Below are 27,487 nucleotides of genomic sequence, written 5' to 3' on the forward strand. Positions count from 1 at the left end.
CTGTCAGCACACCACCAGCAGCGCTGAACACACGTTCAGACAGAACGCTGGCTGCGGGGCATGACAAGATCTCCAAGGCGTAAGTGGCTAGCTCCGGCCATTTATCCAGATTGGAAGCCCAAAAAGAGCAAGGGTCCAGTGACACAGTCATGGCTTCAATGTTTACTTGGAGATACTCCTGTACCATCGTCTCTAGGCGTTGACTATGTGTCACACTTCTTGTCTCCTCTGGCCTTGCAAAGGATGGGCTAAAAAAGTGGTGAAATGATTCCGCAAAATTGATGTTACCAGCAGATACTGTGGTTCTGTTACCGTTTAAGTGCTGAACACTTGACGGTCCCACGGTTGTCAAGTTGGAACTGTGAGATTCACTACGTGCACCACTGGTATTTTGTGGAAAAGCACATGTAAGATTCTGCAACAGTCTCTGCTGATACTCCTGCATGCGTGCATCCCTTTCTATGGCAGGAATAATTTCTGAAAATTTACTTTTGTACCGGGGATCTAACAGTGTGGCAACCCAGTAGTCAGGATTATTTCTAATTCTCACAATTCGAGGGTCATGTTGCAGGTAGTGCAGCAAGAAGGCACTCATGTGTGTTGCGCATCCAGGAGCACCAAGTCCCTGTTGTGTTGGTGGTGAGGTAACAATCATGCTTCCTTCCTCTGTCCTCTCCCCCCCACCTCGCACAACAGAAATGTGATCAAGGTCTCCCTCATCTGATGAGTCTTCCATCAGTTCGTCCTCCACTTCTTCCTGGGCTCCTGCACCTTCCTCACTAGTTTGGCTGCTACCATGCGCCCTGGTAAAACCATCTCCCCCACCCTCACATGCCTGCCGCCTTGGTGCTGCCGACCGTCTGGACCTTGCAGATGTTAGCCCTTCCGCATACAACTCCTCCTCCTCTACTTCCTCCACCTCCTCTTGTGCCACCACCTGACTCCGAATTCTGTTTAACATGTGCTCCAGCATGTAAATCACCGGAATAGTCATGCTGATAATGGCATCGTCAGCACTAAACATCTTCGTCGCCATTTCAAAACTGTGCAGAAGGGTGCATAGGTCCCTGATCTGAGACCACTCCTTCAGCGTGATTTGCCCCACCTCTGGATCTCGTTGGCCCAGGCTATACGTCAGAACGTATTGCACCAGGGCTTGTCGGTGCTGCCACAGTCGCTGCAACATGTGCAGAGTTGAATTCCACCGGGTAGGCACATCGCATTTTAGCCGGTGAAGTGGCAGGCCCAACGACTTCTGTAGAGATGTAAGTCGCTGAGCTGCGGGATGCGAACGGCGAAAGTGAGCACACAGCGACCGTGCCCTCTGCAGAAGGCCATCTAGTCTGGGATAGTGGGCTAAAAATTGCTGGACAACCAGGTTCAACACGTGAGCCATACAAGGCACGTGTGTGACATTGCCCCGGCGAAGGGCCGCACCCAGGTTTGCAGCATTGTCGCACACGGCCTTCCCTGGTTTCAGGTCCAGTGGAGACAACCATTCATGAAATTGGTTCTCCAGAGCTGTCCACAACTCCTCAGCTGTGTGACTCACATTTCCCAGACATTTCAATGTAAAAACCGCCTGATGACGTTGAGCCCTACTGCCAGCATAGTAAGGAGGTGTGCAGGATCCCTTCTGCGCAGTTAGAAAGCTTGTGGCATGACCAGACAGGCTTTGGGTGCAGGTGGAAGACTGAGAGGAGGTTGAGGAGGCAGAAGCAGTGGAGGAACTTTGACATAAAGAGGATTGACGCACAACTCGTGGGGACGGCAAGACTTGGACAGCAGCCCCTTGTCCTGCTGTCACCATAGTTACCCAGTGTCCAGTCAGCGACATGTAACGCCCCTGTCCATGCCTACTCGTCCAAGTGTCTGTGGTGAAATGCACCCTGTCACACACAGAGTTTCTCAAAGAAGCGGTGATGTTGTGTGCGACATGCTGGTGGAGCGCAGGCACACCTTTCTTTGAGAAGTAGTGCCGACTGGACATCTGGTACTGGGGCACTGCGACGGACATAAGGTCTCGAAAATCCTCTGTGTCCACCAGGCGGAAAGGCAGCATTTCTGTAGCCAAGAACTTGCAGATGGTGAAATTCAACCTCTTAGCTTTCTCATGGCTAGGAGGAAATGATCTTTTACTTGTCCACATCTGAGGGACCGAGGGCTGGCTATTGTGATTAGACGGGGTTGATAAGGGTGTCCCTGGCAAACTGCCGTTCTGTGAGGAAGATGCAGGCGGACATGTTAGGTTGCCTTGATCCAAAGGTGGTGCTATCGATGTCGGACAGCGCTCAACACCAGCTGGTGTTACCACCTCCAAAGAAAATGATGACCTGCCAATCACGCTGGCTGTTGCGGGTAAAGAGGTGGCAGGTCTGCGCCCCAAAACAGGTGTGACTGCTGTCCCCCCAGTCACAGAGGATGAAGAGGCCGCGGATGCACAAGATATGGCAGACGGCGGTCGGTCCGGCCGGCTAGGCCGCATTGTAGCACACTGAGCTTCCCACTGCAACTTATGCTTCATGTACATGTGCTGGTTCATGCATGAAGTACTCAAACTATGTATTTTTTGGCCTCTACTTAGCTTTTGCTGACAAATGTTACAGATAACACGAGTTGGGTCATCTTTCTCGATCTGAAAAAATGCCCAGGCTATGCAAGGCTTAGCACCCATGCGACCTGAAGAGCCACCACGACTTGTGGTGAGAGGCAGAGTTGTGTTTGAGGATGCAGTTGTTGACGTGCTTCCAGTACTACGTCTCTGTCCAGGAAGGCGCAACCTGACCTCGTCGTCACTAGCATCTTCCTCCACCTCCTCTGCTGACCTCATCTCTTGGCTGACTGTGGGTTGACAGTAAGTGGGATCTCCAACCTCATCATCATCACCCTGTGCGTTATCACACCCGTCGTCCTCAGAGCCAACCTGTTCCTGCCCTGACAAAAAACTAAAGTTGTCGCTCCAATCAGGTATTTGAGTCTTATCATCGTCTTCCTCATTGTCTCCACCAACAGGAGTTACAGTTTGGGAATGAGGGTCTACATTATGGTCAGAACCTTCTGCGTCTGGTCCTGGATCCGACTCATAAAGATTCTGGGCATCAGTGCAGATCATTTCCTTGTCTGGATTCACAGAAGCGCTGGAGTCGACCTCTGATTCCCAGGCTATAGTATGAGTAAACAGCTCTGCAGACTCAACCATCTGTTCTACCTCATACTCAGACGGGCAGCTGGAGATTTGGGAGCTGTGAGGAAGCAAGTGCGATTGGGGTGACACCTTTGAGGACTGGAGTATTTGTGATGTTGAAGTTGATGTGGAGGAGAGCCCACTTAAAGGAGCACTTGATATCCGTTGAAGCACCTGCTGTTTTTGTGCCTCATCTGGAATTTGTAGCGATTGGCGTGGCCGTAAGAAAGGGATCTTATCACATTGTCCGCTAAAAGAAGTAGACATTTTAGTTTGGCTGGAAGATGGTCTTTCTTCTGCAGATGTTACTGTTGCTTTAACACCTACCCCACGGACACAACCTTTTTTCCCCTTCCCAACACGCCTATTCCCCTTTCCACCAGCAGCAGGCCTTTTTCCACTCATTTTGGTGGTTAACTAATTAACAACTCTGGAGTTGTTTGCACAAAAAAACAATGGATGGGAACCGAGCAGAGCTGAGTGGCCAAACTGTGGTATTAGGCCAAAACTATTGGCTGGGTTAGATGCAGAAAAAAATTATATTCAATTTGCAACCTGATGGAGGTCAGTATAGATGGACTAATAGAGAAAGTCCCACACACTGCTAGAAGGCCAAATATTTTTTCAGAGCTAGATGCAGAAAAAAATATATTCAGTTTGCAACCTGATGGAGGTCTGTATAGATGGATTAATAGAACAAGTCCCACACACAGCTAGAAGCCCAATATTTTTTCAGAGGTAGATGCAGAAAAAAATATTTTCAGTTTGCAACCTGATGGAGGTCAGTATAGATGGACTAATACAACAAGTTCCACACACAGCTAGAAGCCCAATATTTTTTCAGAGGTAGATGCAGAAAAAAAATATATTCAGTTTGCAACCTGATGGAGGTCTGTATAGATGGATTAATAGAACAAGTCCCACACACAGCTAGAAGCCCAATATTTTTTCAGAGGTAGATGCAGAAAAAAATATATTCAGTTTGCAACCTGATGGAGGTCTGTATAGATGGATTAATAGAACAAGTCCCACACACAGCTAGAAGCCCAATATTTTTTCAGAGGTAGATGCAGAAAAAAATATATTCAGTTTCCAACCTGATGGAGGTCTGTATAGATGGATTAATAGAACAAGTCCCACACACAGCTAGAAGCCCAATATTTTTTCAGAGGTAGATGCAGAAAAAAATATATTCAGTTTCCAACCTGATGGAGGTCTGTATAGATGGATTAATAGAACAAGTCCCACACACAGCTAGAAGCCCAATATTTTTTCAGAGGTAGACGCAGAAAAAAATATATTCAGTTTGCAACCTGATGGAGGTCAGTATAGATGGACTAATACAACAAGTCCCACACACAGCTAGAAGCCCAATATTTTTTCAGAGGTAGATGCAGAAAAAAATATATTCAGTTTGCAACCTGATGGAGGTCTGTATGGATGGATTAATAGATCAAGTCCCACACACAGCTAGAAGCCCAATATTTTTTCAGAGGTAGATGCAGAAAAAAATATATTCAGTTTGCAACCTGATGGAGGTCTGTATAGATGGATTAATAGAACAAGTCCCACACACAGCTAGAAGCCCAATATTTTTTCAGAGGTAGATGCAGAAAAAAATATATTCAGTTTGCAACCTGATGGAGGTCTGTATAGATGGATTAATAGAACAAGTCCCACACACAGCTAGAAGCCCAATATTTTTTCAGAGGTAGATGAAGAAAAAAATATATTCAGTTTGCAACCTGATGGAGGTCAGTATAGATGGACTAATACAACAAGTCCCACACAGCTAGAAGCCCAATATTTTTTCAGAGGTAGATGCAGAAAAAAATATATTCAGTTTGCAACCTGATGGAGGTCTGTATAGATGGATTAATAGAACAAGTCCCACACACAGATAGAAGCCCAATATTTTTTCAGAGGTAGATGCAGAAAAAAATATATTCAGTTTGCAACCTGATGGAGGTCTGTATAGATGGATTAATAGAACAAGTCCCACACACAGCTAGAAGCCCAATATTTTTTCAGAGGTAGATGCAGAAAAAAATATATTCAGTTTGCAACCTGATGGAGGTCAGTATAGATGGACTAATACAACAAGTCCCACACACAGCTAGAAGCCCAATATTTTTCAGAGGTAGATGCAGAAAAAAATATATTCAGTTTGCAACCTGATGGAGGTCTGTATGGATGGATTAATAGAACAAGTCCCACACACAGCTAGAAGCCCAATATTTTTTCAGAGGTAGATGCAGAAAAAAATATATTCAGTTTGCAACCTGATGGAGGTCTGTATAGATGGATTAATAGAACAAGTCCCACACACAGCTAGAAGCCCAATATTTTTTCAGAGGTAGATGCAGAAAAAAATATATTCAGTTTGCAACCTGATGGAGGTCTGTATAGATGGATTAATAGAACAAGTCCCACACACAGCTAGAAGCCCAATATTTTTTCAGAGGTAGATGAAGAAAAAAATATATGCAGTTTGCAACCTGATGGAGGTCAGTATAGATGGACTAATACAACAAGTCACACACACAGCTAGAAGCCCAATATTTTTTCAGAGCTAGATGCAGAAAAAAATTATATTCAATTTGCAACCTGATGGAGGTCAGTATAGATGGACTAATAGAATGATGCTATGCCCAAAAGATTTTAGTTCACTAGGTGCAGTAAAAAAATTGGTATTCTATACACAGGTGGTATATCTTGCAACACAGATAGGCTACTCCACTGACTAACACACTCTGCAATAGGCCAAAAAGGATTAGCTTTGCTAGATTCAGCCAAATGCTGTGAAAAAAACTTGCACAGCACTGGCACAGACCTGCCTGGCAAAAACTGATAGGAACTGATGTAACCTAGTCCTGAAAAGGACTCCAATTACAATTAGTCTTTACTCCCACAATCTATCTATTTAAGAGCACAGACCTGCCTGATAAAAGTCGTAGGAAATGCTGTAACCTAGTCCTTAAAAGGACTGCAATCACAACTATTCCCTACTCCCAAGCTATCTGTAGATTTGTGCGAAAATTGGCTTGAAATTAACAAGGTATAGCGCACACAGCAACAGCGGTGCCGTCTAACACGCAGCTGCAGCAGTGAGAAAATGGTGGCGACGGGGAAAATGGCTTGGTCTTATAGGGCAAGGACATGTGACATACACTGCCAATGACACATGCCCTTGCTTGTGTGAAAAAAAGCACTTCGCTCCGTGTGTGCGCTGCTGATAGGCTGACAGATTGCACCTCCCCACTGTAAATGCGGGAAAGAGGAAAAAAAATGGAGATCTTCATTGTTCCTGCAGAGATCCATCCCCTGCCCCTCCCCCCACCCCGCTGTACACTCAAACTGCGTATTAACATTAATTTTCATCATTACTGAGAAAAAATCCAGTTATGATTTTGGTGCACGAACAGTTATCGAACATAACCTCGAACAGCCGAATTTTTCTCAAATTGTTCGTGTTCGCAGAACGGCTCGAACACCGCCCAAAACAGCTCGAATTTGAGATTGGCGAACAGTTCGAGTAGAACAACGCTCATCTCTACTACTAATATGAGCCCCCAGCTGAATACCAAGCCTTTACTAGCTATTAAAATGGGGGACCCCAAAAAAAAATGACGTGGGTTCCCTGTTATTTTAATAGCTAGCAAAGGCTAGGCAGACAGCTGGGGGCTGATATTAATAGCCCAGGAAGGGTACCATGAATATTGGGCCCCTCCCAGGCTAGAAACACCAGCCGTCAGCCGCCCCAGAAATGACGCATCCATAGGATGCACCAATTCTGGCACTTAGCCTCGCTCTTCCCACTGCCCTGTAGCGGTGGCAGTGGGGTAATAGGGCTAGGGTTGATGTCAGCTTATAATGCCAGCTGGCATCAAGCCCAGGTTAGTAATGGAGAGGCGTCTATAAGACACCCCCATTACTAAGCCCATAGTCAAAGTTAAAAAAAACACAAACACCCAGAATAAAGTCCCTTAATTGAAATAAACACACAATTCTTTATTGTTCTAAATTAAACCATACTTACCGTCACGCCCATTCCAGCTGAAGCCAACGATCTCCTGCAATAAAAGTAAAATAATAAAGCAACATCATCCTTACCTTTCCATGGTTCCCAGGACAGCTTCAGCTCTGCTACATTCACATGACAGGCTGGATCGCAACAGAAAGCTGCCATCCAGCCTGTCATGCCGCAGGCAGACACTGAGAAGCGCAGGCATGCTTGCGCGCCTCAGTGTCAGGCTGTGACGGCATCCAGATGAGCCGACAATGAACTCAGCTCACCTCATGCACGTCACTGACAGGGTGGGAGAATTCTCCTGTGCATGCAGTGAGCGTGAGAGACTCGGCTCATCTGGATGCCGCCACAGCCTGACATTGAGGAGCGCAAGCATGCCTGCGCTTCTCAGTGTCTGCGGCATGACAGGCTGGATGGCAGCTTTCTGCTGCGGTCCAGACTGTCATCTCGATGTAGCAGAGCTGGAGCCGTCCTGGGAACCATGGAAAGGTAAGGATGATGTTGCTTTATTATTTTTCTTTTATTGCAGAAGATCGTTGGCTTCAGCTGGAATGGGCGTGATGGTAAGTATGGTTTAATTTAGAACAATAAAGATGTTATAATCTGCTACAGGGACTAAGGAAAGACAGGAGAACTGTCCCTACAATAGAACTAAACTAGATCCCTACGATGTAACGGGGAACCTGATCCTGCTATCAGACCCGCTAAAGTCCTCGGCTAGTCTGAACGAAGACCTATAGATGTGAGGGAGGGATCCCTACAAGAACTAGGGACTGGGAAAAGTTGGACACCTCCTAGCAGAAATAGTAGCAGTCAAAGACAAACACACAACAAAAAGCAAAGAGGTCAGAAGACCTAGCAAAACTAACAGAGAACGGCAACAGAGCACCAAGCTAGCTCAAGAGTAGTAAATACAATGAAGTCCAGCAAGACCAGGAGGGCGGAGCCGGATTAAATAGGCAAAAATGGTCATGTGACCAGCAAACTAAAAAAAACCTAACAGGAGAGTTCTAACAAAAGAATTGTGTGTTTATTTCAATTAAAGGACTTTATTCAGGGTGTTGTGTTTTTTATTAAATACTTTACTAGAAATTCATGGCGGTCATGTCTAATATTGGCGTGACCCCATGAATTTCGGGCTTAGGGCCAGCTGATAATACCAAGCTGGCCCTAACCCCTTTATTACCCAGTGAGCCACCGCACCAGGGCCCTGGGTGAGTTGGGTACAGCTCTGGCGCTTCTATGAACGCGCCATTTTCCGGGGTGGCTGCGGACTGCCTGGGAAGCTCCGTGGGTATTACCCCCTTCCCAGGCTTCAAACATCTGCCCCAGCTGTCTTCTTAACCTCTGCTAGAGACTAAAATTACGGGGAACCCCACGCCAATTTTTTTTTTAATAAAGCCTTTATTTTAACACTAAATGACAAGTACAGTAACCAACAATGTCACTGTACTTCTTATATATGTGACTGACATGTTACTATCTATCTAATCTATGTGTGATGCTCTATCTTTCTGTTCTAAATTGTCGGGTACCGCTGCTGAATTGCCGGCCAGCTTTTTTAAAGAGACGGTGCATGAAAACTCTATTATTTTTTAAATAAATCCTTTAACACTAAATGACAAGTACAGTAACCAACACTGTCACTGTACTTCTTATATATGTGACTGACATGTTTCTATCTATCTAATCTATGTGTGAAGCTCTATTCTTTCTGTTCTAAATTGTCGGGTACCGGTATATGCCGCTGATGAATTGCCGGCTTTTCATGTTTCACTGTGAGCACTGTTCCCATCGATTTGGGCAACCACTCTAATGCCACAACCACCATGGCTGTGGCATTAACGTCTTAAAAAAATATTAATTCCTGCTATTCCATTTAATTGTAATTTAAGGGAGATAATGTAATGTCAGCGCTTGAGCAGGAGAATTCTCCCATGCTGGGATGGCATTCCGATGACAGGCTGGATCGCAGCTGAGCGCTGCCATCCAGCTTGTCATCCTTCAGAGACACTGCAGAGCGCAGGCATTATGTGAACTTCCGATTCCGGTATTCGATATTGTAAAAGTATCGGAACTCAGTATCGGAACTCCGATACAGCGAATATCGGTCGATACCCGATATTTCAGTATCGGAATGCTCAATACTATTACTTACCTGTCCCATTGCGCAACCGTGCTTTGATCCAGTTGTCTTCTTCTGTCCAGTCTCACTCGCGGTCTCTTCAAAGGTAACTTCAGCCCCTTTGGCTTTGACTAGGTTCCGCAACTTCCCAGAACTCTGAAACCCATAAATGGTGGTCTACCGACCACTATTTTATTGGATTTGCTTGAAATAATTCACATAAAAAATTTTCTTGGGCAAAATTCGATTCATTCAGCACAAGTTTGTTCATCTGTAGTCAATATATATACATATATGACCCTGTCATGTAAAACGGCACTTTTACATATTCAAATTGCAATTCTCAAAATGATTTCCAGGGTTGGTAGGAATCAAAGATAGCCAGAACATATCAGTCTTTAATAATCCTGTTTTAGGGCTGTTGCATTTTATTACTGATATGAGACGCTCTGTGGAAACTATCAATATATATCTGTCAATCACAAAGTAGATGTTTCTGTTTATACTGCAATATAGTTATTATGTTGCCTGTTATTTTAAGAATCTATTCTTATTAGTTTTATGTCAGTCTACTGCAAATAATCACTTTGGCACATGAGTTTTCTTGCCTCCAGAGTTTGGTTTGTAGAAGTCGATATTGTTCACAACACTTTACCTGCTCCGTCAATTAGATACTTTAATTACCTCAGTAGGGATAGAAATGGATATATGACTGCAACATAACAAGCATGGTCTATATTTTATTTTATTTACAGACTCTGCAGCTATGAACTTAGTTGGTAATTATGTATACTTGATAATACAGATCAGATCACGTTTTGTAGATGCAGGTACAATTCTTTCTATTAGTAACCCTAATATCCTGACCCAATTTACTGATTTTTAGCACGGTACTGCTTGTTTGCATTAATTATTTACGCATTGGGCCTTATGTTATATCATTTATATAGAAAGTTTTCTTAATGGTTAAATCATATATTTCTGTCTAGATATCATTTTTACTTACTTGAGAGAGTGTCTTTTAGTGTTCTTTTAATTCTGCCTAATGTGTCCATTACTGACACAGCTCCATTTTGCTCCATTTTGTGCACCCACACATAAATAGTGTCCGTAGTGAAGCCCTTTAATGTTTCCACCTAATACAATACACCTTTCATGGCCTTCATACACTATGATGCCAAAGAAGCCCTCCACACAAACATTGTATGATGTCCCCACAGTGCCCTGCCACAAACAGTATAATGATCCCGCATTGCCCCACCACACAATATAATGCCCTCAATTTGCCCCCACACATGTCTCCATAGTGCCCTTCATACATTATGATGCCCTATAGCACCCACATAATAATGCCCCCCATAAAGAATGGGCCATTTAAAAACAAATACTTTAATTAGTCGCATGCTCACAGGAGCTGACCTCTTGCTGATCTATGCTGTGTGAGGCTCAGTGCAGCAGGCAGATAGCACATACTGGCTGTATGGTGGAGCAGGGAGCTGATGGCTCCATGCTCCACCACTATGTTCAAATATATCTGCATCCTATGTGTGCACAGTTGAAACTGCAATGACAAAACTTGAAGATCATGGACCCCAAATCAAGATCTCTAATAGGGCTTCCAACTATTATGGGTCTGTAATAGTATTGATTTTTTCATTTTGGTTCCTCCTAGGCTCCAGGAACTAGAAGCAACCCCTGTACCTAGAAACCTATGATAGCATATAATTAGGATACATGTGTAAGGTGCGCAGGGCAGTAGTCATGGGTGAGGGGCTGCTGTTCTCCCACACCCTGGCACCCCACAGGTAGATAATATCCCATCTCCCTGGAGGTGCGTGTGTATGTGATAACACTCACGGTTTGGCTGGTAGCCTTTGCTGACTCCTCCATATCTGTTCCAGGATCAGCCACACATTGAACAGCACTTGTTTCTTTTTCAACAAATGAACTTAACTGAACTGTCCAAACTTCATCTTATTCACAGCACAGTACGTTGTTAAAGTCATTTCCCTTTCAGCCTGAGCTATCCCTTCACTTAATGGCACTCGTGGGACGCTCTAACCAGCTTCACAGATCCCATGGGTTCCGACCTACTTTTCTGACATGGTTCCCCATCCGACTTTACCTTCTGGAAGGTGACTAAGGCACTTGCTTCTGTACCTAATTCTGGCGTAGGTCCCGGGAAGGACCACTGAAGTTAGTGGCAGCTATCCACATGCAGCTCCCAAAAGCTTCTCAGCCAACTGACCTAATCTTCCTTTACATCTAATCTCTCATTCTTTCTCTATCTTCTCTCCTCATCTGCCTAAAGCAGGAAGTGTCCTCTCTTTTAACCAAGCCAGCCCCTCCCAAATTGGGGCAGCTCCCTAACACTTTAACTTTCCTAGTTCCAGTGTGCCCTCCACTGCACTTGCCATTCCTATCTATATCTAACACTTTATCCTATTTCTATACCTATGTCCTTATCCTGTCCCTATATTCAATACAATACCACCTTACAGCATTATTCAAAATACATTTGAGTCATCATAATATTAAATACCACTAATATTGTACATACCACGTCATTCACACTACAACACATAAACCGCACACATTAGTGCTTGTGATACTCTATGCACTCGAAATACTCAAAAAGTGCACCAGTTTCGGTAGTGAGGGAAAAAGCGCATGTTTGTCCTGGACACACCCTTACACATGCAGCTTCTATAGCTAAGACCATGCTTATCTCCGACTTACCAGAAGAGTGGGACCATTTACCAAATCCAGGTGTGTCCAGCCAGAGCTGAGATGGTTGAAAGGTATGGTACTGGTGGGAAGAAGCTGCTTCTAGTACGCTGGTTCTTATTGTCTGTCCTGTATAATAACAGGAACTACTCTACCACTGTGTAACGGGATCTGGGTGTTAGGACTGGGCCACTGAGCATGTGTGAATATCAGTACTGAACTGTTAGAACCTTGCTGTTAGGTTTTTTTTCCTTTGCTGGTCACATGACCTTGTTGGCCTATTTAATCCTGCTCCGCCCTTCTGGCTTTGCTGGACTTCATTGTATATCTACTTTCTAGCTAGCCTGTGCTCTGTATCTATCTCTGTTAGTTTGCTTGGTCTACGGACCTCTATGTTCTATCTATTTTGTTTGTTCGTCTGTCTGCTACTATTTCTGTTAGGAGGTGTCCCATATTCCTTCCAGTCCTTAGTACTTGTAGGGATTCCCTCCCCACATCTATAGGTCTTCGTACAGACTAGATTAGGACTTTAGCAGGTCTGATCGCAGGATCAGGTTCCCTGTTACATCGTAGGGATTCAGCTGAGTCCTATAGTAGGGACAGATCTCCTCTCTTTCCTTAGCTTTGGTAGCAGAATATAACATGAACACATCAAATGAACGTTCAGAGAGGGGAATAATACAAGGGGGCACAGTAACTATTCTAAAAGCAATATTTAGGAACAATATCATCTTTTTAATCACTGTACTTTTTAGATAATAAAACACATTTCCCCCCAAAAAAAAATTTGGGGGGAAAATGGGGGTGTGTCTTATAATCCAAATGTAGTTTACCGGCTGCAGTGGAACGGGTTCCCAAGGTTGCTGCTGCAGGAAGATTCTGGTGGCGGCGGCTCCCGAGATCTCAATTGCGCATGCGTCACCTCCAGTGGCCATTTTCCTGGAGTCCACCGCATTGAAAAGCAAGGAAAGTGCGGTGGATCCGGGCTTTCACAAAATGTTGTCAAGATCCCGCACCGCTGAACACCACCTCCTACCGGCCTGGGGCCCACAGCATCTCCTGCCTCTGCCGCCACCAGCTTCCTGCAGCAGCAACCCTGCCACCTTGGACCCCTCTCCACCGCTGACACCCCCCCAGGTCAGCCACCGTAAAAGCGGATTATAAGATGCACCACCATTTTATTAAAAAAATTCTTTCCTATTTTCTCTCCAAAAATTTGGGGTGCGTTTTAGAGTGCAGTGCGTCTTATAATCCACAAAATACGGTAATTGGTTCCAAATAGATTATGCTTTATGTGATTTCATATTGTAAATTAATATTTAATTGTGGGACAACCCCTTTAATAATATTAAATAACGAAAAGGTCAAAATGCTATATAGAAAATGAAGAAAAAGGGCAAGTATAGGGCAATGTTTGTGTGGTCCAGATTATGATGCACATTTTTTAATTTCTGCTTTAATTGTTGATTTTAGTGCAGGACGTTACTCACAAAGCATGCTGCCATTCCAATTCGACAACTAATTATGACCACTGCTATTCCAGACATGAAAATACATTTGTTATAGTTGTCATATCTTTACTCTGTTAGATTCACTTAAATCTTTCTTCTTTTCCAAACCTTTATCTCTTTATCTATAGATAATAGGAAAACTCAAATGAGTTATGGCCTAATAAAGAATTAGAGAACAAATTAATGTGGATGTACATTTCCATATTAAACGCATATCATTTTTTCCTTTTGTCAGAATTAAAGTCTAGTGCTAGATGCTATCTTTGTGCTGGATTTTATGAAACTAGTCTTGAAAAAAGCAAGGTCATTATTTTTAATCTTTCACTACTACATATCTTAAAATAGTCTCTGAGAATTGTTTAAAAAGCAAGCAAGATTACAACCTTGCGATTTTTGACCATTATCTTTGACATTACAAGGTTTTGAAAGGTTACTTAGTATCTATGTTTATGGAAAGCTAGGAAAGAGTTAAAAAAGTTCTTAGCCTTATATTGACCATGTCAAGCACATTTCTACCAGGAAATATTAGTTTAAACCAATTACTTATAATGACTTTTTAAATCTTTTATTTCATCTTTATGAAGGAGCCAGGTAAATGTTCTGGTTAGGTGCTATGACCACATTAGTCGTAGCAGGCTTGGACTGGCCCACAGAAGAAGAGGAGAATCCCCTGGTGGGCCCCTGTGCAAGACTGGGCCAACACTCTCTTATATGAGAAGTACTTGACACAATATACTTGCATCACTATATACAGACAAAGGCAGCATCTATTCATTTACCAATCTATCCAGTTCATTGTTATATAAATTTGTAATTGAGGATAATGTTACATTTGGAAGTAGCTGAAAAGGGGGGCCCTGGAGTTGGTTACTGGTGGGCTCTTGGCACCCCAGTCTGACACTGAGTGGTAGTCTCTATATTATGGGTTCCTATTACTTTTTTTTCAGAAGAATTTCATAACCTACAGCTCTATTTGTGCTAAAAAAAAACATGAAAACAAGTAAAAAATTTGAAGAACCCATCAAATGTCAAAGGCAAGAGGTAATTCACTTTTGGGGGTATTTTTTCTTTGCTTAAATGCATGTACTTGGGGCAAAAAAAAATAATTTTTGAGTTGGGTTTCAATAAGAATATAATACCATTTGGCTTTTACAGGCTCTTTGTTACCTTGCACATTTTTTTATGTGGTCTGTGGTCATAAATCATATGAAAGGAATTAAGAAAAAGACCAATATAAGACTGACAGACTCGTGGTCCAACTACCATATTGAGCTGACTGACGGATTCCCAGTTAACTCATTCTGGAGCCAACAAAATGAAATGCAACACAGACGATATTGACGGCAATTGGTGCAAAATTTTGAACGAAATTCAATTGCAAAATTGTTTCTTAATTTTAAATACAAGCAAATAAGTAAAAAAAAGAAAATGTGTCTCAAAGGTGGTCAGTAGTGTTGAGCGAACATGCTCGACACTGCTCGGTACTCGCCCGAACATCACGCTACTCGGGATGTTCGCCGAACATTTCTGGGTTACTCGGGCGGGAGCTCGGGTCTCCGCCCTGCATGTTTGGCGCTCTTTACAGAGCCAATGAACATGCAGGGATTGCCAGCCAGTCACTGTAATGCTGCAGCCATGTTGGTTGTGGACATTACAGTGATTGGCTGGCCGCACAGCATCACCTCGAGTATTTAAAACCGGGCGCCGCCATCTTGGACACAGTCGCTCCGGATTAGACAGTGTAGGGACAGCGCTGCTGATTTAGGGAGAGATATAAACTGTGAAATAGTTAGTGTAGGGTCTGTAAAGGCTGCCAGAACAAACAAACATTCCTTTTCAGGACTAATATCCATCCCAGATACCAGGCAGGCAGGCTGTATAGGAGACACAGTGGTTATACCAGCAAACACTGCATTACAGTCCTGTGTGCTCCTGTTGCTGAAATTGCTGGACTTAGCACCAGGTGTCGGGGGCCAGGAAAAATCCTTTTTTTTTCATCTAAATCCTCCTTTTTTTTCCTCCTTCACACTGTACAAATACCCGTCTTATTAACCTTTTGGTGTGTCCCCCCCCCAAAAAAAAGCGTGTATCTGATTTTTCAGACACAAATATAACTGTTGAAAATAGTCTAGTGTAGGCTAGAGAAACAGAAGTGTTGTTTTGCACTTCCACGGTTCATACCTCTGTATTATCCATTTTGGGCCATTTGTATCTAAAAAAAAAAACAGTTTGAGTGTGTCGCTCACGGTTCAGCCACAAATCTATATATTTAAAAAAGTTTGGTATACCCCAGTAAACAATAAGTGTGGTTTTGCCATCCCACGGTAACAAATCTCTATTATTCAGGTTTTGGTTTATTTTCCGTAAAGAAAAACAGTAGTGTCTCCTGACTGTTGTGACACAAAAATATATCTGTTGAAAATAGTCTTGTGTAGGCCCGACATCCCAGTGTGGTTTCGCAGTTCCATGGGCCAAATCGCTGTACTATCCAGTTTCGGGCCTTCGGTATCTAAAAAAAACGCAGTTTGAGTGTGTCGCTCACTGTTCAGCTGCAAATATCTCTATTTAAAAAAGTGTGGTATACCCCAGTAAACAATAACTGTGGTTTTGCCATCCCACGGTAAAAAATCTCTATTATTCAGCTTTTGGTAGTTTTTTCCGTAAAGAAAAACAGTAGTGTCTCCTTACTGTTGTGACACAAAAATATATCTGTTGAAAATAGTCTTGTGTAGGCCCGACATCCCAGTGTGGTTTCGCAGTTCCACGGGTCAAATCGCTGTACTATCCAGTTTTGGGCCTTTGGTATCTAAAAAAAAAAAAGCAGTTTGAGTGTTTCGCTCACTGTTCAGCCGCAAATATCTCTATTTAAAAAAGTGTGGTATACCCCAGTAAACAATAACTGTGGTTTTCCTCTTCCACGGTTCTAATCTACTCTTTATTACCCTTTTTCCATTGATAGTGCAAGTGTAAGCTATTTTACTTCATTTACAATGGGCAAGGTGCGTGGCAAGGAACGTGGAAGTGGACGTTCTGGTGATGGTTCATGCAGAGGACGGGTCCGTGGCCAAGGTGAAAATGTGCCACAACCAACAGCCACATCTTCTCGCTCCCACTTCTTGACCGAATTACTAGGGAAGCACAGAACAACACCAGTAATGAGAAGTGATCAGTGTGAACAGGTTTTTAATTGGATAGCAGATAATACTTCCAGTTACCTGGGCACCACCACCTCCGGTCTGTCTTCCACACGGTCAACTCTTAGTAGCCGTGAGTCTCGACCGCATACTCCTTCTCACCCTGATGCTCCTCCTCCCACCATGCCGAGTGTCGTCAGACAGCAAGTGATCCCACACTTGGACACTCTGAAGAGCTGTTCACTGGTCCATTTCCATATTTGGGCCCCTCGCCTGATACGCTTGAAGTGGTGGAAGAGGAGATCGCATGTTGCGATGCCCAAATATTTGAACAGCCACGGCCACAGGAAGTCGACGTTGGCAATCTGTCACAAGAGGTGGACGATGACGAGACACAATTGCCAGGAAGTGAGGAGGAGGATCGTGGTGCGCAAGTGGAAGAGGAGGAGGTGGTGGATGATCTAGTAACTGACCCAACGTGGAAGGAGGACATGCAGAGTGAGGCCAGCAGCACACATGGGGAGGGAGGCAGAGTACCCCAACAGGCAGGAAGAAGCAGTGTGGTGGCCGCAGACAGAAGGCAGGCAACCATTCCCCGTAACACCAACACAAGGGATGTTGCCAGTACAAGCGGTAGGTCTTCCAGAGTCTGGAATTTTTTTAAAGACTCTGCTGATAACCCCAAAAAGGCCATATGTTTCACCTGCCATGCTAGCATCAGCAGGGGTGACAAAACTACCAGCCTGACCACCACCAGCACGATCAGGCACATGGCAGCAAAGCACCCGACTTTGTGGGGTGAAACCCAGGGTCCACGACCAGTGTCAGCGGGTGTCACCACTGCTTCTTCCACTGTTGTGCGTGCAATAGAACCCACTGCTGTGTGTGCAAGGCAATCCCCTGTCCATACTGCATGTAAACATGCCCCCTCCTCTCAGTCTTCACTTGTTATGGCAGTTTCTCAAGAAACAACATCAACGTCCACGTCCACGTCCCACCGCAGCATTCAATTGTCCATATCCCAGACCTTTGAATGAAAGAGGAAATTCGCAGCTAACGCCCCACAGGCCACTGTCCTAAATTCGCACATTTCACGACTGCTTGCGTTGGAAATGCTGCCTTTTAGGCTGGTGGAGACGGAATCCTTCTGCAATCTTATGGCGGTGGCCGTCCCTCGGTACTCGGTCCCCAGCCGACACTATATTGCCCGGTGTGCCATCCCAGCACTACACAAGCACGTGTCCAAAAGCATCTGCCGTGCCCTCAACAACGCAGTTACTGGGAGAGTCCACCTGACAACGGACACGTGGACAAGTGCTTGTGGCAAGGGATGGTACATCTCTCTGACGGCACACTGGGTAAACATAGTGGAAGCCGGGACCCAGTCGGACCTTGGGACGGAACACATCCTCCCCACACCGAGGATTGCGGGCCCTATGTCAGTCAGAGTTGACCCCACAGTGTACAGCTCCTGCGCATCCTCCTCCTCCTCCTCCTCCTCATGTTCAGCCTCCATCTCAGATATCACCACATCAGTTACAAGCTGGAAGCATTGCAGTACTGCCTCCGCCAAGCGGCAACAGGCTGTGCTGAAACTCATAAGCTTAGGTGATAAACCTCACACTGCTTGTGAATTGTGGACAGCTGTGAAAGAGCAGGCAGATCTGTGGCTGAGACCGCTGAACCTACATCCCGGCATGGTCGTGTGTGACAATGGCCGTAACCTGGTGGCGGCTCTGAGGCGAGGTGAGATCACACAAGTACCATGCCTGGCTCATGTGCTTAACCTCGTGGTTCAGTGGTTTCTTAAATCGTACCCCGAGTTGCCAGATCTGCTCGTGAAAGTATGTCAGCTCATTTTCGCAAGTCGGCTACAGCTTCCGCCACCCTTGCTGTGTTGCAGCAGCGTTTGCAGCTTCCGGCACACCGACTGGTGTGTGATGTCCCCACACGTTGGAACTCTACCCTCCACATGTTGCAAAGGATTTGTGAGCAGAAGAGAGCAGTTGTGGAGTACCAGCTGCAACAAGGCCGTCGATATTCAGGTCAGACTCCACACATAAGACCTCAGGAGTGGACCTGGATATATGACATATGTACCATCCTGACAAACTTTGATGAGGCCACCAAAATAGTGAGTGGCGATGAAGCCATCATTAGTGTGAGCATCCCACTTGTCTGTCTTTTGCAACGCTCTCTGCAGAGAATTAAAGAGGAGGCATTGCAGCCAGAGTATGATGAGTTGGATCAAGAAGCCGTAGCGAGCGATTACACACAGCCCAGCCTCATCTCATCCCAACGTGCATTGGGGGACAATGAGGGAGAGGAGGAGGAGGAGGAGGAGGAAGAACAGGAGCTGCTATCATGCGATGTAGACGGTAGTACCTGTACAAGTGTCATACCGTCGGTTCAGCGTGGGTGGCCTAAGGACAGGGGGGAGGAGGAGGAGGAGGAGGAGAAGGAGAACATGGTCAGTCGTCATCTTGGTGAGGACACGGAAATCTTGCCCGTTACCAGTCTGGCACGCATGGCTGACTTTATGTTACGCTGCCTTAACCGTGACCCTCGCGTTGTCAAAATGTTGGGTGACAGTCATTACTGGTTGGTGACACTTGTAGACCCCCGCTACAAGCAGAACTTTCACTCTCTTATTCCTGAAGTGGAGAGGTCTACAAAAATGGGGCAGTACCAGAAGGCCTTTGCTGCAGAACTCTTAAAAAAATTCCCATCTGAACACGCTAGCGGCAGAGGTCAGAGTTCATTGCCCAACCAAGGCATACAGATGAGAGAGATGCAACTCCAATCCAGCAGAGGCAGGGGAACACTGTCAACGTTCTGGGACAGTTTTCTGACACCTGCCCAGCTTACAGGCGCTGAGGCGCGGGGTACTCTCACAAGGAGTGGAAAGTTTCAAAAGATGGTGAGGGAGTACCTTGCCGACCGTACCAGCGTCCTCCGTGATTCCTCTGTGCCTTTTAATTATTGGGTATCCAAGCTGGACACTTGGAATGAACTCGCTCTGTACGCCTTGGAGGTCCTAGCCTGCCCTGCCGCTAGCGTGTTATCGGAGTGTGTTTTTAGTGCCGCTGGGGGAATTATTACTGATAAGCGCACTCGCCTGTCAACTGACAATGCTGACAAGCTGACCCTTATCAAAATGAACAAGGGCTGGATTGGGCCAGACTTCTCATCACCACCAAATGACAGCAGAGTAACATAAAGTCAAATCCACAGTGTTATTTCGGGAGGTGTATTCACATGCACCGCTTCACACCCACACATGGGTATATGCTTCCTCGTTAAGGCTGTTTTATCTTCTTCTCCTTATCCTCAGCCTCCACCACCACTATACCACAAGGGTGCCAGCATTGCAAGTTCCTCCGTCCGTATTTTTGGCAGCTTTTGCTTGCAAGGCATAAGCAAATACTATGGGACACCCACTCCCCAATAATGGGACTTATGTTTGTAATATGCTGTACTGCATGGCTCTTGTTAGGGGCATTGCAAGTTGCTCCGTCCTAATTTTTGGCAGCTTTTGCTTGGAAAGCATAAGCAAATACTATGGGAGACCCACTCCCCAATAATGGGACTTATGTTTGTAATATGCTGTACTGCATGGCTCTTGTAAGGGGCATTGCAAGTTGCTCCGTCCTAATTTTTGGCAGCTTTTGCTTGCAAGGCATAAGCAAATACTATGGGAGACCCACTCCCCAATAATGGGACTTATGTTTGTAATATGCTGTACTGCATGGCTCTTGTAAGGGGCATTGCAAGTTGCTCCGTCCTAATTTTTGGCAGCTTTTGCTTGCAAGGCATAAGCAAATACTATGGGAGACCCACTCCCCAATAATGGGACTTATGTTTGTAATATGCTGTACTGCATGGCTTTTGTAAGGGGCATTGCAAGTTGCTCCGTCCTAATTTTTGGCAGCTTTTGCTTGCAAGACATAAGCAAATACTATGGGAGACCCACTCCCCAATAATGGGACTTATGTATGTAATATGCTGTACTGCATGTGACGCGCCCCCTGGGCCGTGTGTACACGTGTGTGGGATACCTTGTGCCGGGTCTCTGGGGTCTGTAGTCTCCGTGGCGGTGACCCGGTCCCGTGGCTCAGGCTGGTCAAACCAGTGGCAGTCTTTCTTAGGTTTTGAGGTTAATTGTCCGACTGTGCCACCCGTGGATTGCGGTCAGGGAGTACCACCGCTGCGAGGCAGACCGCTGAGGCTGGTGTTGTGTGTGCAGCAGAGAATGGGATAACTCCCCACGGGAGGAGTATAGCCTCAGGGCAGTGAGTGTGGATGATGGGGGTGATGGTGCACGAGCGCAGCAGGAACGACTCAGAGTCTTTGCAGTGCAGTTCAGGGTCTTTACTGATAATTATAAGGTAGACCCTCCCGGGAAAACTGGCTAGCATAAGAGGCCTGGTCAGTCTGTGAGCAAGCAGGAGTTCCCCTGGCCAGGTGGAGTTGTAGGCCTCCCCATCTGTCTGCACTCTTCCTGGCTACCTTGCTGTAAGCGGGTAGAAGTAGCCCACGTTCCTGAGTGTACCGTGTAGTGCTCACCAGTATGGCTGGTGACTTGGGGCTTTCTGTTAGCCTCCGCTCCACGACGGCGGTGCTGGTCCCTTGCTTGTGACTGAGCCTCCGGGCTTCTATGGCCAGAAGACCTGAAATCCCCTGCCGGCTGGTTTCTGCTGCTGGATATAAAAGTCCTCACAGCTTCGGACTCCTGTGTCTGGTTCCTATTGTCTTCTGCCACGGCGAGCTCTGCTCAGCTTCCAGCCCCTGGTCTTTAGCTCCTAGCTCCTACAGAGCTCCTTGCTGTTACTTTCCCTTGCTCTCACTCTGACTCTGACTGTTCTCTGACTCACTCAACCCCGCCCCAGATCCAGGTTATAAGGGCAGAATTCTCCCCTCCCAGGATTGGGGCAGGAGGATGTTGCATGTTTAAGGGATCCTGACCAGGAAACCTCCCACTTGCTCTCCGACGTAATATCTCTATTACTGTGGTAACCAGACCCCTGGGGTGCCACACATGGCTCTTGTAAGGGGCATTGCAGTTCCTCATAATTTTTGGAAAGCCTTCCATTCACTGCTTAGGCCAACAGTGCACAGGAGACCCAGTTGCTATAAATGGTTGCTATAAAAGGTTTAGTTAACGCCCTCTGACCTCCATGTCATTTCCAAGGGGCATTGGAGTGCCTCGAAATTTTTGGTAGGCATTGCACTCACTGTATGCCCTATAACTGTGTAGCCGAACCGCTCCTTTTGTTACAGAAACATATCCTACAAGAAATATCTGGTTGACTGGCCTGATATTGATGTGAATGGTCCCTGTTCCTCTTGCTCTTTCTCCTTTGACACTACCTCATCCATCATTTATCACCTTAAGCTTTGTTTTAACGGGAGTCATAGAACTTGGATAGTAGCAGGAAAACATCCAGCAATCCTCGGAGGAGGTAGGATATGCGCCAAAACACTGACCACCTCAGGCCTAGCCGCTACTACATACATGCGCTTGCATTACAACAAAACAAAGCAGATGCTAACTTCTATCATCCTCATCCTGCTCCTCACCTTGGCACTCTCAACTCCCCTGATGGAGAAGCCAGGGCCCACCGGAGGAATCTGATAGTCCGGTGGGCTCGGCCAATGCTGCCCTAAAGCAGGCCAGGCTAAGAAAAGTGTGGGAAAGGTTACCGGGACAAATAGGGGTGGCTGGGGACCGAGTATGGACACCCGGCGACCCCCTGGAGGCTGGGGAGCAAGCGGGGACACCCGGCCACCAGGCGGCTTGGGACTGAGTATGGATACCAGGCCGCCGACACAGCCATGGTGTGGTGGCCAGATTCCGCCTCCACATGCCTAAAAGGCCCAATTTAAAGTGCAAGCAAGCAAGCAGTATGGTATTGCAGCCTGGGGGTGGGTGGGTGGCAGGCTGCATACTTGCACTTGCATTGCAAGGAATGGGAGAGGTACAATTGAACACTGCCCTGGGACAAGGACTTGAATGGGGATAGTTGCAAGTCTGCAACGACAGGTGCAAGGTGGGAGGCATCTTCGCATGTACCATGAACAGGGGTTTGGCATGCACACACTACAGCGGAATAGGCTCTCCTTCCCACTAAATGCACTGGGGAGGGCACAGGTAATGTTTTGGTATACGCGCTTAATCTTATGTATAAGGCACACCAGGACAAATAGGGGCGGCTGGGGACTGAGTATGGATACCTCGCTGCCGAAGCAGCCATGAGGTAGTGGCCAGCTTCGGCCTCCTCCAAACTAAAAGGCCCCATTTCAAGTGCAAGCTAGCAGTATGGAATTGCAGTCTGGGGGTGGGTGGGTGGCAGGCTGCACACTTACACTTGCATTAAAAGAAAACATAGCAGATGCTAACTTTTGTCATCATCATCATGCTCCTCACCTTGGCACTCTCAACTCCACCGATGGAGAAGTCAGGGCCCACCAGAGGAGTCTGGTTCTCTGGTGGGCTCGTCCAATGCTGCCTAAAGCAGGCCGGGCTAAGAAAAGTGTGTGGGGGGATGTTCCAAGGAGAAATAGGGGTGGCTGGGGACCGTTTATGGACACCCGGCTGCCCCCAGGCGGCTGGGGACCGTGTGTGGACACCCGGCCACGGGGCGGCTGGGGACCGAGAATGGACACTCGGCCGCCGGGCGGCTGGGGACTGAGTATGGATTCCAGGCCGCCAACACAGCCATGACGTGGTGGCCAGATTCCCCCTCCACATGCCTAAAAGGCCCAATTTCAAGTTCAAGCAAGCAAGCAGTATGGTATTGCAGCCTGGGGGTGGGTGGGTGGCAGGCTGCATACTTGAGCTTGTATTGCAAGGAATGGGGGAAGTACAATTGAACACTGCCCTGGGACTAGAACTTGCATGGGGATAGTTTCAAGTCTGCATCTTCTGATGCGGCAAGGATCACTTATGATGGGCACACTTTTAGACAGTGACCTGGGAGGCAGAGATGCTTCCAGGGGTCTTCCCCATGCTGTTTCCATGTCTTTTCAGCACTTTATGCATGTGTCACACAGCACATGGCCAGATAAGGTTGTAAAATGTTAAAATAACATTTCCTGGTGAATGCATTTGTCATAGTTGAAAGCAATACAAAAGTGCAAAAACGCATAAAAAATGCTACTTGTGAACATAGCCAAAGGTGTGGAGGAGTATTTTTGTTTTTGGTCATTTATTTTAACTTATACACAAGTCTTTTCCCTGGAAAGGATGTTCCTTAACATATTTCACAGGAAAAAAGTTTCACTTTCGTTTTTGAACGTTTTATTGTGAGCCCGTAAAAGTGGCTTAATACCTCTGACCATGTTGTTGACAGCAGTGACCTGGGGGTCAGAAATGCTTCCTGGGGCGATCCCCATGCTGTCCCCATGTCATTTTAGCACTGTCACTATCGTTTTGGGCACTTGTTAGGCTTTTAAAAGACTGACGGGGGTGCCACCGCAAAAATGCTCGAGTCTCCCATAGACTAACATTGGGCTCGTTGCTCGGGTCGAGCACCCGAGTATCACGGCGAGCTCGGCCCGAGCTTCGAGCACCCGAGCATTTTAGTGTTCGCTCAACTCTAGTTGTCAGTCATTATAGCTGTCATGGTTTCAATAGGAAAGGAAGCAATAAATCGAATAAGTCTAGTGGTAGAGATGAGTGGATCGATTAGTGGGATTCTGATACAGTATCAAGATCAGCAATTTGTCAGGGGTGATGCAATATTAGCTGTGTGATGTGATACAGAGATGACGTCACGCCAGCCCTGCTAATCAAAAGGAAAATGCATTAACTGGAAAGGGCAAAATGTAATGTGATGTGCGTTGTTTGATCTGCTGACCAGCAGCAGCCATTCATTTAAATACATTAATAAAAGTAATAAATGGGATATTGCTGCCCAGCAGACGATAAGATCACTGCCCCAGCTAGATTTAGCATTTCTAGCCATGATACACTGTACATACCACTATGTGCAAATTATACTGATACAAAAATATTTACCTTGCCACCTATCGTGACATGCTCCATAGCTCTGTGTTAGGTGTCAACTTACAGCTTTCTGCATCTAGATATCTTTCCATGACATGGTAGAGTCAATGTGTTGTGCGTTAGGTTAAGAAATGCCACATTTGTGTAATTACCAGGCATTACTTTACAAAGGAGGTCGAGTATCCCACGTGCAATAATTGAAATTATATCTTGTTTTTCATATGAAAACATCACTGATGAATCTCTGATGTTATAAAATGAAACACTTAACAAACACTGATAAAAATATGGTCCAAAACACTGGCAAATAACGATCCATTTATTTCACTTACGAGAAAAAAAAAAATATCAGAATGAGGCCTCAAACAGTAAAAAACAAACAGCACTCAGAGGACAAAAGGACCCGTTTTTTTTGTGGACTCATTTGCTTGAATGAGTGAAATTGGTATGCAAGTCAGATCAAAAATAGACAAGTCTTTATGTCTCTATTAGAGATGAGCGTTGTTCTACTCAAACTGTTCGCCAATCTCAAATTCGAGCTGTTTTGGGCGGTGTTCGAGCCGTTCGGCGAACACGAACAATTTGAGAAAAATTCGGCTGTTCGAGGTTATGTTCGATAACTGTTCGTGCACCAAAATCATAACTGGATTTTTTCTCAGTAATGATGAAAATTAATGTTAATACGCAGTTTGAGTGTACAGCGGGGTGGGGGGAGGGGCAGGGGATGGATCTCTGCAGGAACAATGAAGATCTCCATTTTTTTTTTCTCTTTCCTGCATTTACAGTGGGGAGGTGCAATCTGTCAGCCTATCAGCAGCGCACACACGGAGCGAAGTGCTTTTTTTCACACAAGCAAGGGCATGTGTCATTGGCAGTGTATGTCACATGTCCTTGCCCTATAAGACCAAGCCATTTTCCCCGTCGCCACCATTTTCTCACTGCTGCAGCTGCGTGTTAGACGGCACCGCTGTTGCTGTGTGCGCTATACCTTGTTAATTTCAAGCCAATTTTCGCACAAATCTACAGATAGCTTGGGAGTAGGGAATAGTTGTGATTGCAGTCCTTTTAAGGACTAGGTTACAGCATTTCCTACGACTTTTATCAGGCAGGTCTGTGCTCTTAAATAGATAGATTGTGGTAGTAAAGACTAATTGTAATTGGAGTCCTTTTCAGGACTAGGTTACATCAGTTCCTATCAGTTTTTGCCAGGCAGGTCTGTGCCAGTGCTGTGCAAGTTTTTTTCACAGCATTTGGCTGAATCTAGCAAAGCTAATCCTTTTTGGCCTATTGCAGAGTGTGTTAGTCAGTGGAGTAGCCTATCTGTGTTGCAAGATATACCACCTGTGTATAGAATACCATTTTTTTTACTGCACCTAGTGAAGTAAAATCTTTTGGGCATAGCATCATTCTATTAGTCCATCTATACTGACCTCCATCAGGTTACAAATTGAATATAATTTTTTTCTGCATCTAGCTCTGAAAAAATATTGGGCTTCTAGCTGTGTGTGGGACTTGTTGTATTAGTCCATCTATACTGACCTCCATCAGGTTGCAAACTGGATATATTTTTTTCTGCATCTACCTCTGAAAAAATATTGGGCTTCTAGCTGTGTGTGGGACTTGTTCTATTAATCCATCTATACAGACCTCAATCAGGTTGCAAACTGAATATATTTTTTTCTGCATCTACCTCTGAAAAAATATTGGGCTTCTAGCTGTGTGTGGGACTTGTTCTATTAATCCATCTATACAGACCTCCATCAGGTTGCAAACTGAATATATTTTTTTCTGCATCTAGCTCTGAAAAAATATTTGGCCTTCTAGCAGTGTGTGGGACTTTCTCTATTAGTCCATCTATACTGACCTCCATCAGGTTGCAAATTAAAAATAATTTTTATCTGCATCTACAGTACCTCTGAAAAAATATTTGGGCTTCTAGCTGTGTGTGGGACTTGTTCTATTAGTCCATCTATACTGACCTCCATCAGGTTGCAAATTGAATATAATTTTTTTCTGCATCTAGCTATGAAAAAATATTTGGCCTTCTAGCAGTGTGTGGGACTTTCTCTATTAGTCCATCTATACTGACCTCCATCAGGTTGCAAATTGAATATAATTTTTATCTGCATCTAGCTCTGAAAAAATATTTGGCCTTCTAGCAGTGTGTGGGACTTTCTCTATTAGTCCATCTATACTGACCTCCATCAGGTTGCAAACTGAATATATTTTTTTCTGCATCTACCACTGAAAAAATATTGGGCTTCTAGCTGTGTGTGGGACTTGTTGTATTAGTCCATCTATACTGACCTCCATCAGGTTGCAAATTAAAAATAATTTTTATCTGCATCTACAGTACCTCTGAAAAAATATTTGGGCTTCTAGCTGTGTGTGGGACTTGTTCTATTAGTCCATCTATACTGACCTCCATCAGGTTGCAAACTGAATATAATTTTTATCTGCATCTAGCTCTGAAAAAATATTTGGCCTTCTAGCAGTGTGTGGGACTTTCTCTATTAGTCCATCTATACTGACCTCCATCAGGTTGCAAATTAAAAATAATTTTTATCTGCATCTACCTCTGAAAAAATATTTGGGCTTCTAGCTGTGTGTGGGACTTGTTCTATTACTCCATCTATACTGACCTCCATCAGGTTGCAAACTGAATATATTTTTTTCTGCATCTACCTCTGAAAAAATATTGGGCTTCTAGCTGTGTGTGGGACTTGTTGTATTAGTCCATCTATACTGACCTCCATCAGGTTGCAAAT

Source organism: Phyllobates terribilis, unplaced genomic scaffold (genome assembly GCF_046119375.1).
Source record: "Phyllobates terribilis strain yellow unplaced genomic scaffold, ASM4611937v1 Scaffold_4__5_contigs__length_816908805, whole genome shotgun sequence".
In the NCBI taxonomy this organism is placed as follows: domain Eukaryota; kingdom Metazoa; phylum Chordata; class Amphibia; order Anura; family Dendrobatidae; genus Phyllobates; species Phyllobates terribilis.